This window comes from Henckelia pumila, chromosome 1, assembly GCF_033568475.1.
Source record: "Henckelia pumila isolate YLH828 chromosome 1, ASM3356847v2, whole genome shotgun sequence".
Taxonomy (NCBI): Eukaryota; Viridiplantae; Streptophyta; class Magnoliopsida; order Lamiales; family Gesneriaceae; genus Henckelia; species Henckelia pumila.
In genome coordinates this window covers 123313485-123318795 of record NC_133120.1, presented here as the reverse complement: position 1 = coordinate 123318795, position 5311 = coordinate 123313485, and positions in this window count along the sequence as shown.

Genomic DNA, 5311 nt, shown 5'->3' with positions numbered 1-5311 from the left:
CGGTCGAGGAACCTCCAAAGAGATCAGCTGAGCAAATCAGCAATGAAGCCATGACACTCTTTGTCAAGAAATTTGGTAAATTTATGCGTAAAAACAATTCTAAATTTAAAAATTATCATAAATCGGACCATACAAACGATGGTCCTACTTGTTTTAACTGTGGAAAGCCAGGCCATTTCATTGCAGACTGCACCAAGCCTAAGAACAATGATCAGAAGCAATTCTCCGAAAGAAGAAGGGGTAAGGAGGATAAAAGGACGTTTAGAAAAGGAAAAGACCAAAGGGTTCTAGTAGCAGATGAAAGCAAAAGCAAGTGGGCTGAGTCTGACTCTGACAACTCCAATACCGGAAGCTCTTCAGATGACAGCGATGATGAAAAAGTGGAATGCCTTATGGCCGACATCGAAGAAGAAGCTGAGGAGGTATTTGACTTTGGCTCACCTGAATTTACTCACAGTGATTTAGTTACTGCTTTACACGAAATGGCTAATGAATACAAAGCATTATCCAAGGAGTTCGAGGAAGTAAAGGCAGAAAGAGCTAACCTAAAAGATAAGTCAAGCAAATCAAGCTGCATGCAGCAAAAAGAGCTTGATGGTCTTAAGGTCAAGCTAAGTCTGCTGGCTACTGAGAACGACACCTTGAAAAGAGTATTCCAAGCTACCTTGATTGAAAATAAAAAACTACTTGAAACCATTAAGGCTTGGAATAAATCTTCGGTAACCATTGACAAGATTCAAGAAATCCAAAGACCGGTGCATGATAAAACCGGTCTAGGGTTTGGAACAAATGAACAGTCTATGGAATCCTGTATTCAGTCAAGCCTGGACAAAGGCAATCTTAACAAAATAAGATTTGTCAGGTCCAGCACGATATATGAACACGATAAGTGCAGCTTTGACAAAAATCAGAAAGTATCGAACGAACGAAGCTCTAAGCATAGAGGGCTGGGATATGTGGATCCCCAGACCTCTAATCAAAGAGGAACTTGGATCAAACCAAAACCTAATGAAAGAAGAAAGGGAAACCAATCTAATTTCAAAAGGCCATGGAATGAGTCTAACTACTCTAAGAAAATATGGTCAAAGGAGAAGCCTTACCAGTACTTTAATTGCAGGCCAGTTCAAAAGAGGTACATGCTAACTGATGAAAATAAAAAAGGCAAGCAGCACACAGCAACCTCACAAGCACACACATTTACTGCCTATCGACCGCACAGATTTCTGGACACACACACGGGCAAACCTGTAAGGGTGTTCCAGGTGTGGGTCCCGAAAGGGCTAATCCGACCTGGACCCTACTAGATATGGGTACCAAAAGTTCTTCACTCTTTGCAGGTACTAAAAGTCCAAACGGGCGAGAAAACCACTTCTATCAAGGACACTACCTGGTATTTAGATAGCGGTTGCTCACGACACATGACAGGGAATCCAGAACTTCTAACAGAAGTGGTGTTGTGCAAAGGACCAAAGATCAGCTTTGGAGACAACTCCAAAGGTAAAACCGTGGGTAAGGGTAAGATCATCCATGGTAACTTCATTATTAAAGATGTGTTACTTGTTGACAAACTATGCTATAATTTGATAAGTATTAGTCAACTATGTGACAATGATCATTCGGTCGAGTTTCACAAACACACGTGCCTCATAAAAAATGACAAAGGTGAGACTCTTATGACCGGTGTACGAGACCTAAACACCTACAAGGTAAACTGGTCTTGCTCACATATTTCTTCACCCACTTGTCTTACTGCTCATCATGATAAACATTGGTTGTGGCATAAGCGGTTAAATCATCTAAATTTTAAGTCCATTTTTAACTTGAGGAAGCATGATTTGGTTTCTGGTCTGCCCGAAGGAGATTTTGTAAAAGACAAAGTTTGTCCTGCTTGTCAACTAGGAAAGCAGGTGAGAGCAACTTTTAAAAATAAAGGGTGTATGTCCTCTTCCAAATGTTTAGACTTACTTCACATGGACCTATTTGGTCCTATACCAGTAAGAAGCATAGGGGGAATGAGATATGCTCTTGTTGTTATAGATGACTTTTCTCGATTTACTTGGGTCATCTTTCTCTCTTCAAAAGATCAAACTGCACCTCACCTGATTAAGCTTTTTAAACGCTTGCAAAATGAACAATCTACTGTAATAGATAGAATCAGGAGTGATAGAGGGACTGAATTTTTAAACATCACTCTTATGACTTATCTAGATGATCAGGGAATCAAGCATGAGTTGTCAGCTGCTAGATCCCCACAGCAAAATGGGGTGGCTGAAAGAAGGAACCGTACTTTAAAAGAAGCAGCCAGAACTATGATTGCTGATTCAAATGTTTCTCAAAGACTTTGGGCAGAAGCAGTTAACACAGCTTGCTATACTCAAAACAGATCTATGATTAATAAACGATTTAACAAAACTCCATATGAGATCTGGAATGGCACAAAACCTGACATTTCTTATTTCAAAATTTTTGGGTGCAAATGCTTTATCCACAACAATGGCAAAAACCATTTGACAGCCTTCGATGCCAAAGCAGACGAAGGAACTTTTATTGGTTACTCAGCCGTTAGCAGAGCTTATCGAGTGTTCAATCAAAGATCACTAACGGTCGAGGAAACCATTCATGTTGTTTTTGATGAATCTACTCTATGTACAGAACAAACTCAAGGGAGCATAAATGATCTGAGTCACAGACTGGAAAACACAAATCTACAGGAAGAGAGTGACAGTGATCTATATCCTCCAAAGAAGGATGATCCAGTTCCCTCCACCGGGTGTGATCAAACAAGGCCAGAAGTGGATCCACCGGTTGATAACAATCCTCCAGCCAATGATGATCCAGTAAACGAGGACGTTCATCAACCAATTGATGACAACCCTTTAGGGAATTATTTTAGGTGGAACAAAGATCATCCACCTGGGTTGGTCATAGGTGACCCTTCTGCTCCTCGAAAAACACGTGGTCAAATGATTAATGAATTCTTGCATGCCGCTTTCATATCTCAGGTAGAGCCCAAGAAAATAGATGAAGCTCTATCAGATGCCAGCTGGATTGAAGCTATGCAAGAAGAGTTGAATCAATTCACCCGCAACAATGTTTGGCATCTAGTTCCTCGACCGAAAAATCAAAATGTGATTGGAACTAGATGGGTGTTTCGTAACAAGCTCGATGAACATGGCACTGTTGTGCGTAACAAAGCTCGACTTGTTGCTCAAGGATTCAGACAAGAAGAAGGCATAGACTTTGAGGAATCTTTCGCGCCAGTTGCAAGACTAGAAGCAATCCGCATCTTTCTTGCTTATGCAGCCTTCAAGAATTTTAAAGTTTATCAAATGGATGTGAAGTCTGCATTCCTCAATGGTCTACTTCAAGAAGAGGTGTACGTTGAACAACCACCAGGTTTTGTCAATCCTACTCATCCTCAATATATCTATAAACTTGACAAAGCTCTCTATGGATTAAAACAAGCACCGCGTGCTTGGTATGACACTTTGCTAAAATTTTTACTGGAACATGATTTCCAAATTGGAACGGTCGATAAGACCCTGTTTAAATTTGTAAAAGGTGATCATGTGTTACTAGTACAAATTTATGTTGATGACATTATATTTGGGTCAACTAACCCCAAGTTGTGCTCAAAGTTCTCTAAACTAATGAAGGAGAAGTTTGAAATGAGCATGATGGGCGAGCTAAACTTCTTTCTTGGACTTCAAGTAAAGCAACTTGAAACTGGAATATTCATCAATCAGTCCAAGTATGCCAAAGAATTGGTAAAGAAGTTTGGAATGGAACAATGCTCAACTGTATCTACCCCCATGAGTACATCAATTAAGCTTGATAAAGATGAAGGGGGAATTCCGGTTGAGGTAACCATGTATCGAGGCCTTATTGGTTCACTGCTCTATTTGACTGCCAGTCGACCGGATATCATGTATTCAGTTTGTTTATGTGCTAGATTTCAAGCCGCACCTAAGCAATCTCATTTCATTGCTACCAAACGAATACTTAAATATATTAAAGGAACTACTAATGTGGGTCTTTGGTATCCCAAAGATTCAAATCTTAATCTTATTGGCTATTCAGATGCAGATTATGCAGGTTGTAGAATTGATCGCAAAAGTACAAGTGGCACATGTCAATTCCTTGGAGATAGACTAATTTCGTGGTCAAGTAAGAAGCAGACATCAATTGCTACCTCGACCGCCGAAGCAGAATACCTTGCTGGCAGCTGTTGTGCTCAAATACTCTGGATTCAACAGCAGCTTAATGATTATGGGATTCGGTCGAGTGAAGCTCCAATCTACTGTGACAATACAAGTGCCATAGCCATCACTCACAATCCAGTGATGCACTCTCGAACAAAGCACATTGATGTCAGGCATCACTTTATCCGAGATCATGTCTTAAAGAAGGAAATTAGGCTGGAATACATCTCTACCGATCAGCAAGCAGCAGACATATTCACCAAGCCTCTACCGGACGCTAAGTTTTCATATTTTCGAAATATTCTTGGCTTAGTAGATTTAAGTTAGTATGCATGTGTTTAGGGGGAATGATTGTCAATATGACATTAATAGATTAGCTGTTACGTTGCCATTAATATTGGCATATCATCCGCCTTTAACTAGTCTCTGACAGACTTCGTACTAGCAGCTTGGTGCTTTGAACCAAATGACATTAATTGGGCGCCGTGATTATGCTCTTCAAAACTTTTTGAATTTCAAAAATACTTTTCATGACATCACCCTATGGCCCATAGGTTCCTATATATACTTCTTTACACTCGTATATCAATCTTTCACCTTTGCTAAAAACTTTCATATTGTATTAAACGCTCCATCGAATTACTCTCAAGCTTTTGCTTACTCTTTGCTCGAGTTCTTATCTATAGATATCATGTCGATCCAGAAGACTTGCCTCGCCATCAACTTTGATTCCGTTGTTAAGGCAAACAACGCAGGAATAACTGAGGTCTTCACCATGCTTGAAGCCTCTGGACTGAAGAAATTTCTGGAATGCAGCGCCATCTGCGATTTGCCTGTTTTGAAGGAGTTCTTCGCAACCGCTCAAATCGAGCATGGGACTATCAAATGCTTGATCAAGACAGAGGTCTACTCCTTCAATCAGAAGTTCTTCGCTAGCACATTTGATCTGCCCTCCAGGGGTTTGACAAAATGCACGGATCTTCCAGATGGTAACTGCTCTTATTGGTTGAAGGAGTTCTCAACTACTGATGCTCCGATCAAACTGCCGGCCCAGAAGACATCTCTCAAAGCTCCATTCAGGCTACTGACTAATATCGTGGCCAAGAATC